The 14,342-nt window shown below is 40.3% G+C and overlaps 1 protein-coding gene across 1 annotated transcript in view; it reads left to right on the top strand.

Moving 5' to 3' along the window:
- Nucleotides 1-14,342, top strand: part of hs6st3b (heparan sulfate 6-O-sulfotransferase 3b) — a 62,365-nt gene that overhangs the window by 42,846 nt on the left and 5,177 nt on the right. The gene's annotated exons all lie outside the window — the stretch shown is intronic.

Raw genomic sequence — 14,342 nt, 5'->3', positions numbered from 1 at the left:
AGATGGCATTTTATGTCAGCGCTTGCAGATAGTCGCTGATATCAATAATTCCCCCATCGTTGGCTTTGTTCACTCACCACACAGGGAATTGCTACCTCACCATTCGCAGTAGCCTATTATTCCAACCGTCATGTTGATGATGATGATGATGATGTTCATGGTCGTGAAGATAATGAAATTCCATGACGTGGATAAAAACTGTCACTGCTGCTGTCTTTAAATTACACTTTGGGATATTTGCCGCATATGGGGAAGGACTACGGGGATGAAATGCTGCGGTCGTGTGAGTATTGTGTGGGGCGTAAGGCTCTCCGAGCAGCATGCAGAGCTCTGTGCTATGGGATGTGACACATTCTGTGGTTTCCTCCAACAGTGTATGGCCCTCATCTCTGGCGGTATTATTAATTCAGAAACCATGCATCTACAAGCCTTGTCTCCCCTTCTGCCGCCTCTTGCAAAGATCCTTAAAAGCAGAAGATGAAAAGGAGAGCATAATTAGACAGGAGGCTTTACACTACCGGGCTAATTGAAACCAAGCCGTCACATAACAATGTTTAATTGGTTTCCTATTACAGAAAAGCAGTTAGGACTAGCAGTGTAATGGGACATTTAGGTTTTTTGATCCCACTTTCACATCAGTGTATCTTGTCCAATTATTGTGCTGTCTCTTATGTATGAACTGTGTCTTATAGTCATTTTACTTGTAGATTAGCTTAGCTTCCCCCATTTAGAAGTCCTTACATTAAATAGAATTGCATTTGTGCATTTCCCACCACATCAGGTCATTAGGGAAGTAGCTTCTACATTTTGTTATATGAGCACCAGAGCTCTGTAGCTGTATCAGCACTGTTTTACACCACTTAAATGTCAAGTGTGCAACGGGTGACACCTATAAGAGATTGACAGAAGAGGACTCTGTCGCTCTCTCCTCTCTTTACCAAGCACGGCACGGAACTCTGGTGGCCTTTGAACATTAGAAAGGAAGTTGTTTGCTTGCTCTGCCTGGTTTGTCCATTCAAGCTGCTATTGAAACAGGACAGCCTTCATAAAACAAGGTCCTTGTGTACATATTAAATACTTAGCCTTAGATTTTTTTTAAAGCAATTATACACTCAAAGGTAGTGTATTCAAAGTCTGCCAATAAACTCTCCTAATTGTTAGACACACTGGACCTTTAAGTCTTTGTTCTCTGCAGCCTGACGAGCAGAAGGTCAAACCGCTGCTGTCCCGGGATCTGAAACAGAGACGGCAGATCTCGGTGAAGATACACGGCCATTCAGATGTGAGTGAAGATGGTGAAGTCTCTGAGCCGCATCCTTAGCTGATCCCTCCATGGGTCTATTCATCCGTTTTACAAGCTGAGTGTACAGCTTGTAATTTAGTTTCTGCTCCTAGTAGAGATTTTTTTCCTCCCTGCTCTTACATGCTGCAAGGTTACATTGTGTGTCTGGGAATCAGGCTCTTTGTGTCAGACTGCAGGGCGTGTGAAAATCACAAAGACCTTACAGGCAGAGAGACTTGTTCTTACTCAGAGTGTCGGCAGCTCAGTATATAAGGTTGATAACCTTATATACTGAGCTGCCGTAATCCCAACTAAACATCCAAATTTGGAATCAATTGTTCAAGGTGATATATACATATAAAACATGTAGAATAGTAGCCTATTATTCCAAATAGAAACAGGGACGTTAGTTTCCAGATTTTCCAAAAATACAGAAATAAGATGTTGTTACACATACATAACTGTCCCACAGTCTCGTTATTTGAATACAAGATTAACCCATTTGTCAACATCAGTGTGTCAGTCAGCAGTAGGCAGAAATTTGAAGTGAATGTGTGTTTGCTTTAGAGCAGAAGTGGAACACATTAAATATCTATTGAATTTGAGAGAGACAGTTAAGGCCCTGACATTGGGTCCACTGTGCGCTCACCAAGCAGAAAAAGACATTTTCGACAACAGAAGAAGTAGTCGCCAAGGAAAGTCATCCGAGCCTCGACCTGGCGACCCTCGAACCAGCGTTTACATCCAGGGCCTTTAGCTTCTCTGGGATGAAGTTCCCTGTTTTGCCTCCTTGTCCACACCAGCATGGCTGTCATCAGCCTTTTCCTTTTACTTTCAGCCATCTATTATTTTCAATTACCTCCACTGCAAACCCTCGTTTTTTTCTTGTCCTCTGATTGAGATGTTTTTGAGTGCGTTTTTGAGGCTTTTTAGGTTCTGTGTCATTCAATATTTCTGACACTAAGTAGATCGCTGATCTCTGCTCTTTCTGCTGGCGTCCTGTGTGTTGAAGTGCTTCAGGCTGTGTTAATGAATGGGTGCCGTTTGGTGGGACAACAGACCCAAACACAACAGACCCCCTCCCATGTCAAAGTCAATTATTTCTCACCAAATGGAACAATTAACAGTAAAATGAATACCAGTTCAATCTACTGCAATGTTTGGCTGAATTTGACTATATGTCTACCAGTATTTATAGGCCAGTTTCAAAATGTAATCAGGCTGTTTTTGTCCCCTGTACCCCCTACATGACTTTGTGCACCCCAGTTTGGGAATCACTGGTCTACATTGTGGTCATTTTATCATAATATATGTCATAATATTACCAATTTCTTACATATATCACCTTTATATCATTTAATTATTCAAACAATAGGCCTCAGTAAGTGACTGAGAGGCTGTAGGTGTGCAACTTTTTTTTGCAGATGCCTTTGATTTGAAGTTACAGACTCAGCTGCAAACAAAGAAATGCACTACAGAGAGGTAATAACAGGATGTAATACGCCGAGTGACTCAAATAGTAGCAAATATGCAAATCTAATGAAACTCTTTTATAATTACTGCTGCTGTTGCTTTTTTTTTTTTTTGGTGAACAAGCAATTACTTCTTCCTTTTGATTACATTTGTATCCTTTGTTTCTTTATTGCAAAGAAAGAAAGAAGCTTTTCTCTCTTGAAGGGCACTCTTCCCCCACCCTTGTTATCTGCCACTCCTTGAACCAGCACTCTCTGCATGCACGCCATGTCAAGTGCCAGTTTCCTGACAAGTAAATGAAGGGTCCCATCGTTCTTCTTGTTTCTTCCCAGGTGACACCCACTGTCCCCATTCTGTCACCGTCAAATAGCCAAACAAGATGCCGAGAACCTCAAAAACGGTCCATTATAGGCTGCCAGAGGGAGCCCAGACACCATTAAGGAATGGTATCAGTTACAAATAATGCATGTCCCCAGTCTCATTCCCATCTTGTCTGAGAGATGCAGGACAGTGCAGAGATGTACAGATGCACCACAGAGACCGTGCTTGTTGAATAAGCCACATGTTCTTACAGACCAAGGACATCTCCTCTCCAGAGAGACTCTGACAAAATAAGTGTGTCACGTAAACCCACTCCAAAGCCTTTTAACTACAGTTATGAGCAACTGAAATAAAGCAACAAACATGATACAATGATATGATGACAAAGCACGCCACATCTGTGTCCTCCATTATATTTTGAATATTTCTATTGTTCCACTTTGGGAATTACAGGCATATGTAATGTTAGAGTTTATAAAAAATGGGCTGATAAAGTCACCATCAGTCTCCATCACCACCACAGGTATAATCTGTGGTGGGACATAAAAATTAAGGACCTCAGGGAAGGAGGAAAAATATCAAGAGAAGTAGTTTCTCCTCAAGCTACTTTGCCCGTGGTGTGTGGTAGACTTGTAGTCAAGACCGCCTAAACCGAGACCAAGACAATACCAAGACCAGAGTGTATCAAGACCAAGACAAGACCTAGACCAAGTCGAGAAAAGACAGAGACCGGGAAAAAAAACAGATGGTGTTGAAGTTACACCATAACTTGCATGAATGGAAGAACGGCAGCAAACTGGGGTTCAGCCGCAGTTTCAAGGGATTATTTCAACTACAGGCAGAACAACACAGAGACAGAGTATGTCATGTGAGCTCACTCACTGTACATGTTTTCACAGACAGAGATAAACAATATGTAGCAATTGCATGAAGGCTGTTACTGTCTAAAGAGTGGGAAATATGCAGCTGATTTAAATCATACTTCATTTGTAGATGAAATTGTAAGATCAAAATGAAGATACACAAACTTGAAATTGCATCATGTCCCATTGTAGTAGCCAAATTACACTGTATGATATCAACTTCCCTGAAATATTGATAAGGACAAGTGCTTAGAAGGTTCTGACATCTTGATGCACATATGCAGTGGCATGTGATTACAACACACTGTCTAGTGACATACAACTCTGCATGCAACACTGTTTTTCCCTCACGGTTCAGCATATCACATACTGTAACCTCTTTAAAGTGGTAAAAGATCAGGATAAGTTATAGTCCAGTGCATTTTTGTCCCATGTGGTAGATTTTGGAATGAAAGGTGAAGATATCCAAACATGTCCTCCAACTTTTTTTGTTTGTGTGACAATCTTAGAATGTAATCTCAAAACTCTGAGGGCTTGCTCTTTTACTGTGAGATGCCATTAAGTTCGGAGGCATTTATGTCTTTTTAATGAGAGAGCCAAATTGCCTTCATACACTATGTTTTTTTCTGTGCGAATGAAAGCATTGCAGACTGTTCCTTGGCACATTGTGGGCCATGCACAGCGGCATTAGGATTCACACTGATGAACGACTATGTGACGAAAACGTGCAGTGCAGTGCAGTACAGTGCTCTCTCCTGTGGAAAAAAATATATATATTTGTCAAGCAATGAGCAAGATGCAGATTCATACCAGGCAGAAAACCGCTTTATTACAGTGCACGTCAAAAGCTGTCAGACTCCTGACTAATAGCACAACCGCTGTATCCTTTTGATCAAGAGTGACTAGACTGTGGCATTGTGCAGGAGACAATTTGTTTGGTGCAGGTATTATCCAAAACATCTTTGGAAACAGCCAGGTTTGTGACAGTCTCAGCACAGAGTATCAGTTTTTTTTTTAAATATATTTTTCTTTTAAAAGCAGCAAATCACATCTCCACCCCACTTTCTGTAGTCTGACAGCCTCATCACTGCTGGAACAAGAAATTACAGCAAAACATGTTCTCAGTTTGTGGTAAATGGGGAATTAAGGTGCCACTAATGTAACTCAGGTTTCACATGTGAGAGAAGTAGGCGTTTGTTCTGTTGCTGCATAGATGGCTCAGCTGTCTTCAAGTGAGTGTGAGTCTTGATGTGGGTGGGAAATAGGTCACATGACAACTGAGGGTCATTTATGAGAGACCACAACCCGTGTCTCTATAGATAGATTTTTTTTATTTCAAACACATGTGCAACATTTGCACATTTACATTTTAATCTCGTCACATGTTTGTAAAGTAGTAGCCAGAATTATAAACATATATGTACCTACCCCATTCCTATTACACACAACTCAATTCATACACTTCTTTATCCCATCACCAAATATTTACACAGTGTTTTATACAATGTTCTCTATACAACACAAGCATATTTCTGGCTTTAAACATGACCATTTCCTATCATCTCTTCCCAGCTGATGCTCTGACAGATGTTCACCGTTGTTTTGGCGCTGTCCAAATTCCTTTAATTTCCTTTTTAGTATTGCTCCTGTGAAGCTTGTTGAATAGAGATTATACTGACTTCTGTAGGTTGGTTGTTTGTCTTTCTGTTATATGAATAGTACATGTTGACAAATCTGTGCTACACAGGAATGCAGGCTTTGTTCAGTCAAATAAATCTACATAGTCAACGTACTGTCCAAATATGAACCGATATGTCATTCATATCCGTGATATGTCCCTTCAAGGCTGTCCACCCTGTCCATGAAGCCTCACGCTCATACAAATACAAAAGAAACATTTGTCTCGTCAAGTGTTTTCTTTTCTTCCCCTACATATAATTATGATTTCACTTCACTTCACTTCGTAATTACCACAAGGTTTTATTTTGGACTTTATTAACATCGTGCCAATTTTGCCATGTAATAATCTTAATGATTAGTGCATCATGAACCTGATAAATGATATGCGTTGAACTTGTAGCTGCACTGTTTGGCACTACTATGTTTAATGGAAGACAGGAGGAAGTAAAGCTGTCGTCATTTCAATTCAATTGTTTTGATTTACATTGAATTGTTCATTTAAGGTAACCTAACTGAGGGAGTTGAGGCTCATTGCAATGTGTCTTTTGTAAAAGTTGTCTGACAAGGCTTTACATATTAAGATGTGCAGGTAAACTAAATGTCTGCACATGTTTTGTGTGCTTTAGTTAAAAGATGTGCTTTGCGTGTGAAGTTTCTTTTTAAAATACTGCACTAAAAAGATAGCCTGACATTGTTTGTCCTTGGTGCTACAATAGGAAGATTAAGTACAAGAAAGAATTACAGATCTTGGTAGTAACATGTAAGGTTAATGGCATTGTTTGTTTGTTTCTGAAATCTGTGATCAAATCATTCTCTTTGGTCTGACGTTTCCATGACGTTTCTTTCTTTCAGTACTTTGCATCTTCAAGCGCTGTGAGTGAATAACATTCCTATGCCCAGAGAAAATGCAAAACACTTTTATGTAGATATTTATAGATTGTAAAATGTGAGTGTGCACAAATGCTCCTTGCTTTTGTGTACGGGCTTTTGAGACAAAATGTATGCTGCACTTTTTACTGCATTTAAGTTCAATTTCTAAAGACTGAGCAACTCAAAACACACTCTTTGATTAGGCTCTGTTTATTCATTATCTCATTATGTCAAGACTACTCCTATTAATTCCCAGTCGTAGTCCTTGAGCCGCATTGTTAGGCTCTACTTCTGAAAGGTCCACTTTGGTGTTGTGTTCTTCTGACATAAAGCTCGACACATGAGTCATACTGCAACACGATGCAGTCACACCTGCTGTTGAACAAAATGTGTTTTTCATAATTCCAACTGCATTTTAAATGAGAAGAGCCTGTCCTTTACATCAACCTTTCTTTCAAACCTCTGCATTCAAACAACTGTACTACATAGTGAATGAGGGGCACTGACAGTGTATCCACGTCCCTTTTTACTTTTGAATCCTATGCCTGTTTACTCGTTAAGCGAGCGCACTGGGGCCATCTCACTGAGAGCTGGGGTGGTTTAGCTGTAGGCAGTGCCACAGGCATACCCATATTCCCATTCAGTCCTGATGTTGACTGCTGACTACTGACTCTGATCTAATGTACTGCACAGAGAGCTGTGGGACAATACCTCCACATACAGTATTGCACATTGGGATGTCTATGCCATGTTGTTCAACACTGGGTCTTAGAATTCTACTCATATACAACACACAGTTTCATTTTTTCGGCACATTCATTTTGTCATTATTGCAGTCTGGCCAGCATTTTGTTTGCTTTAGTTTTTCTATTGCAGATTTGTAGGATAAAAACCCTTTTTCAAACTATCCATCCATCTTCTACCGCTTTATCCTCCACATGAGGGTCGCGGGGTGAGCTGTGCCAATCTCAGCTGACATTGGGCGATAGTCCATCAGAGGGACACATACATAGACAAACAACCACCCACTCTAATAATCACACAATTTAGGGTGTCCAATTTACCTAATCCCCATATTGCATGTTTTTGGACTGTGGGAAGAAGCCGGAGAACCCGCAGAAAACCCATGCATACACAGGGAGAACATGCAAACTCCATGCAGAAAGGCTCTTGCTCCGATTGGGATTGCTGTAAAGAGTGCTAACCACTACATGACAAACTATATTTGACCCAATTAAAAATATAAATCATTACAAGACCAGTTGAAGTTTAGGAATGGACTTGAGAGGGAGACCAAAGAGAAGCGAGTTACAGTATTCAATGTGACCAGAGTGTGAACGAGAATGGCGGTACTGTTGGGTGAGAGAGAAGAGCGGAGGCGATTGATGTTACGTACGTGGAAGTACGCAGACCGACATTATTGATATGGGCTTGGAAAGATAGACACCCAGACTACCAATGTGGAGAACCTCAGTTTTATCACTGTTTAATTTGAGAAAGTTGTGAGAGAACCAGCATTTGATTTCATGAAGACAATCGGAGAGGATGGTTGGCAGGAGAGTGGTGTTAGGTTTGGTAGACAGGAAGAGCTGGGTGTCATCTGTATAGCAATGGAAATTGATATTAAACTTATGGAAGATATGGCCAGGAGGTAGAAGATGAAGAGGAGAGGACCTAGAACAGAACCCTGGAGAACACCTGTCGTAGGTGGAGATGGTTTTGAAAGTTTTGAGTTGGATGAACTGAGTGTGTATATATACACTGTATTTATATATATATATATATATATATATATATATATATATATATACACTGTATACACATATATATATATGTAGAGAGAGAGGGGAGCTTACAGTATATATCTGATCATGCTCAGTTCATCCAATATATGTACATATATATGTATATATGTATATTTATATGTATATGTATGTGTGTACATATACATATATATACATATATATGTATTGCCTCCTTTTGACAAGGAGGCAATATGCCACTGTTTACAGGGCGGTTAACATTATGTAGAGTGTCTGTGCACCCGCAGAGAAACTGTTTTGTAACAAGCTCCATGCTTCATGGTCGTCATGGTTTTTGATAAAAACTAATTTCCTCAGGCGCAGCTTGAAAGAGGTCTTAAAATACAGACCTGGCCAAGCTGAAATTGTTTATTGAGATAGAATCTATCAGCCTATCACCATGTGGCCTTCCTCTCTCATCAGCATGTATCAGTATCATGATTTACCAGAATGAAGAGTCTCTTGGAAAAGGATGTGAAATGAGAGTAATGGCTGTTTTATATGCAGTGTTTCAAGTGGAGAGGCCAGTGAAGACAGAAGAGGCACAGGGAGATAAAAACAAGAGATACAGAGGGAGACTGACGAGTGAAATCAGCAGCATGATTAATGTGACAACCTTTAAGAAAAGGTTATAGATCCGTAGGGAACACTAATGTCTGTAGGACATGGAGGAGAAGCTGAGTGGAGAAAAGGGCAGAAGTCAAGTGAGCTACAAAATTACAAGACCACCCTGTTTTCAATGGGGTACTGTATTCTGTTCTCTGTATTGTGTCTTCGGCAAACTGCTCCGAGAAACAGTTCTCTCAATAACCGGTATGTTATAGATTTGCTGTGATACCTCTGCATGTCAGAAATGATTGACTTCAACAACACTGCCTTATTCCAATTCATTCATTTGAATAGCACTGACTCATAATGTATTGCCAGAGAAGCAACAAACAATTTGCCCTGAAAGCATGCGATAGGTACAATACTGTGTATTAACTTTATAGAGTTGCTGCAGTGGTCTTTGTCACATATTCTTAATAAATGCTAAGAAATAAACTGTCTGTAGCAACTCAGTCTTATACTGTGACGCTACTGGCTGCTTATTGTTTGTTTTTACGTGCACTCATGCATACATGCATGCATCTTTCCTATATTTCCTATAAACAAATGGAAAAACTCAAACCCGAGCACAGTAGAAAACTGTTTGCCTCTCAGTCATGAACACCTCAGTAAAGTGACAGGTGACTCAAATAACCCAGCATGACCCTGAGCCGGTGTCAGCCTCAGGCAATATATAAGAAATTAAATACAACCCCCTAAAGGGTTGGTGGGAACTCACAATTAAAAATGAGACTCCTACAAAGTCTTTGATAATATCATTCAAAATGTCAGTCAGTCAGTCATCATCTACCGCTTTATCCTCCACCAGAGGGTCGCGGGGGGTGCTGTGCCAATCTCAGCTACATCGGGCGATAGGCGGGGTACACCCTGGACAGTTCGCCAGTCCATCGCAGGGCCACACACAGATAGAGACAAACAACCATTCGCTCTCACACTCACTCCTATGGTCAATTTAGAGTGTTCAATTTACCTAATCCCCACATTGCATGTTTTTGGACTGTGGGAGGAAGCCGGAGAACCCGGAGAGAACTCACGCACACACGGGGAGAACATGCAAACTCCATGCAGAAAGGCCCTTGTTCCAACCGGGGCTCGAACCCGGGTCTTCTCGCTGCAAGGCGAGAGTGCCAACCACTACCATTCAAAATGTGTTTCATAAAAATGAATATGAGCACATTTGAAATAGTTAAAAGAGTTATGTTGGTTTAATATATATACATATCTATATATATATATATATATATACATACATATATATGTATATATATATATATGTATATATAGTATATGTATATATATATGTGCATACATATACCACAGGTGTTCCCCATGGTTCTGCTCTAGGTCCTCTCTTCTTCATCCACGAATCCGGAAATAACAAACAGGGACAACATGCAAACTCCACACAGAAAAGCCATTGGTCAAACTGGTATTTAAACTGATGACCTTCTTGTCGTGAGGCAACAATGCTAGCCACTGTACCACTGTGCGTCCCTATTTCTGCATTCACTTACACATTTTTTTTGCATGTATGTTAATGTCAGTATGGCAATATTTTTATGAGGTACTTTACTGATTAAGATGGTGTCCCCATTCCCATGTCCACATAGTAATAAGTTCTGATTCATGCACAACCAGTGGAAATAGTCATTAGTGTGTACAACTCATATTATACCACAAAATCAGACCTCGCTCAACTAATCTAAAATTTGGGAAAGGGTTTATTAATTTAACATAACAATTATGACCTTTATTGATCTATTTATGTAAAAGTTGCTGCTGCAGATGAACTTTTTTTGAGGAAATTCTTGTTCTGATGCACTTTTAGTCTTGTAAGTCATGAGAAACAGAAGGAGAGGCTGAAACCACGTGTCAAATGAACCAAACTGCTCTCACAACAGACCCGCTATATCATGAGTCATGGATTGTCTTTATTTATTAATTACTCGCTTACGTGCTTTTGTTCTGAACCACATCATTCCCAGCTTACTCACAACATCCCAACTCCCACACATGAACGTCTTAATGTCCATCCACACCATGTGTTCAAATTTTAGCAGCCTGTAATCACGTAGAAGCAGTGTGCGCTGAATGTCAGGCTAATAGTAGGCAATTAAACGCAAGTTGCCTATTATACTGGTACAAAGTATCGCACACTGACTGCTCTTTCGAGATAATTATCTCTAATGATTCTGATTATTTGACTTCTCAGTGAGTGTCATCCTCAGGTTAAAATTTTTTTATGTATTTATGTATGACCAAATAGTGCATAAATAGTCCTACTAGCATTTGTTGCACTTTGTGTTAAGTAGTTGACTATATGAAAGAGAATTATTCTTATACGGATACAGCAGTACACTGTCGTTGTCCCCTCACGATGCTGGAATTTAAACAGCTTTTTCATTGTTGTCCACTTTTAATCCCTCAGGGTTAACTACTAAAACATCTACTAAAAGACAATCTAAAAGTTTTCCGATGTCGGAGGGTTTATTTGCTAGCGTTAGCTTGCATAGTCCATGTTTCCCCTTAGCAACAACTGATGGGTTAGTTAAGGAGGTGGCCTATATTTAATCGGACGTTGTAAGTCAATAGTCGGGTTGGTAAAACATTGCATGTTAGCCTTCTAATAATGCACATTGTCAGTGTCAGCATGTTCATATTCTGGTCCAATCACTAGTTTGCTTCACAGCACGCACGTTATAGACTCTTGCTGTTTCCCAGGTTCATACCTCATTTAAATGGAAAACTATATGTTTATTTCAGCATGTGCAGGAAATTGCCTGACTGATGTATTTACATACTAACAGCAGGATCATTTCCAATTTGTGCGATGTAGAAAGCCAGTTGAGCTGTGACTTCAGACTTCAACTGCTGGTTAATACCAAATAGAACAGTTACCTTTTGTTTTATACGCTTTTAAAGTCCTGTATTTTACCATCCACTATGCATGGCATTTTAGGAAGAAAGTGTCAGTCAACAGCACCCTCAGGAATGTTTCTGGGTATTTTATAGTGATCCGTTTTGGCTGTTTTCTAGTGTTATTACACCAAAAACCTGCTTAGATTGAGTAAGTGGTATGGATTTGTAATTTGTCAGCGTATATCTTGTTTTCCCACAATGTTGTAAGCAGCTCTTTAATGATATGTTAAGAGCATTGAGCTTGTAATTGGAAAAGCAGGACAACCAAACCAGAACTAGAGGCTTTCGTACATAGATTAGATATATTTAAATTGCTTCAAGCTATATCATTCCTGTCCACAGCAGCTAACTTCATCTTCATTTTCATCTACTCATCGTCCTATTTTCCTCATGCTTTTGAATTCCTCCTCCATATCTATTTAATGACCCCTATTTAGGTTGTGCTCCAGTGAAGACTGGCTGCTGGTGCTGCTGCCATGAAGATGAGTGTTCAAGGCCAGAATGAGTTTCAGTATGTCTCCTCTATCTATTATTGATCCATGATTAACAAGAATTTAGCCAGGTTCTGTTGGACCTAAACACAATAATAAAAAAAAAAGGCTGTTAAACCTTGATGAAGGGATGGGGGGGGAATGTGCCACAGCTGAACCACACGAAATGAATTAAAATTAAAACGTCTCATTAATGCTGCATCCTGTATTTTGGGGGGGGGGGGGTTTTGCTGTAAGTTTTCTGTCACACTTAGCCCTTTAGAAAGCAGCATCACAGCGTGAACTTCTCACAGAGTGTAGGGGTTGTTTTGTTGAATGCACAGACCAGAGGTAAGAGAAGCCTCATAGTGTGCCCCCCCCCCCACACTCCCTTCCTCTTCAACAGCCATCTGTATCACTCAGAGAAAGCCTCCTTGAGACAGCTCCACAGGCAGGTTGATCCTGATGCATTTTGACACTGATGGTGCAAACAACTGACCTTTGGGCTGTCGAGTGCACTCAAACAACACTTGCTGCATGTGTTTATGTCCCAGAGACAGTCTAATGAGGACGTATCTGCAGCCAGCCAACTCCAGGAGCAAGTGCCAGGATACAGCTGCCGTCACCAGGGCTCTAATCATGCAGCTTCTTGTCTGACTCATATTGGATTACGCTGTCAGTGGTGGCATTGTATGCGGCATTCTTACGACAAATCTCCTCCAGATTAACTCCAGGTGTATTTTTGCAAACAGTTAGACAACCATTGTATTTACCGTGCTCATTGTTCGCATGATATCCAAAGAAATGTTTGATTTAGCAGTCCTACACATGGCTGGGGGCATAATGTACTCTGTAACCTAGGGTGAAATTATGAATTGATTGAGGTTAATAGATAAATGTGATTACTCTGTATAAATAGATTAATCACATTGACCCTTAGAACACAGAGCATTTTGGATTTTTTCCATTACTATGCCCAGTTTCCCACCTGATAAAAGCCTGCTGGCTTGGATTGTCTGACTCCCTCTTGTCCCCTGGGACCGTCAACCTGCCGCTCGTGATTTTGTTTTGTTTTACATTAGACAACATGCACCACATATTGAACACCGCACCCAAGCCCCGTCATATGGGGGCTCGTCCGGGATCCCCAACTTTGTTAAGACTGGCTCTAGGGCCGCAACAAAACACGGGCACAGGCACGTCAGACAATCCAAGCCTGCTGGCTTTTATGAGGTGGGAAGCTGGGCACAGGTGCTCCCAATCAGCAATCACCACAGCAACCTGCAACACACACACACACACACAAAGACAGGACACAGGAAGGGCTGAGGGCCTAACAGTAAAAAGTACTCATATTTAAAATCGTAAACAAAATTGTGAAATTTGGAAATGCATCACAGTTCAAAGTTCACTTGGCTCGTTTTTTTAACAGAAAGAAAAGAAAAAACGGTCTATTTTGGGACTTCTGCACAATTATTGCTACTTTATATCACTACTAAAAATGCGATATAAAATGAATCTTAACTTTGACTCAACAACACATAAGAAAACCTGGATATGTGACCTATAAACATGAATGTATTAATCCCACGGCAATTTACCATGGGTGCACCTGCGGCACAGCTCCGTGCCGCGTCAGCACTGAGGGTTAATGTGCCGACCATGAATAAAGCCAACAAAAATGTGTGTTTTAGATTGTCACTAAAACTTCAGATTACACTTTGATATCTTCCATTGTCAAAATAAGAGAGGGACGATGAATGTACGACGGCCCAAAACAGACAAAAGCAGCAAATTCTCATATTGGACGAGAAAGAATGTTTGAGGTTTTGCTGATAAGTGATTAATCAAACTTCAAACTCCTCAGTGTGGCCATAATTAAACTCTTATAAGGATTTAATCTTGCTTTGATTATTGAGAACATACAGCTGATTTACCAAGCGGTATTTGAAAGAAATAAACAGACCAAATAGTACTGTGAATAAAGTTTGTACACAGTTCACAGACTCAGAATGCCTTTTATCATTTGCATTGAATCCAACTCTGAAGGACG

Source organism: Solea solea, chromosome 2 (assembly GCF_958295425.1).
Source record: "Solea solea chromosome 2, fSolSol10.1, whole genome shotgun sequence".
NCBI lineage: Eukaryota > Metazoa > Chordata > Actinopteri > Pleuronectiformes > Soleidae > Solea > Solea solea.
This window is presented reverse-complemented; position numbering and strand designations above follow the sequence as displayed.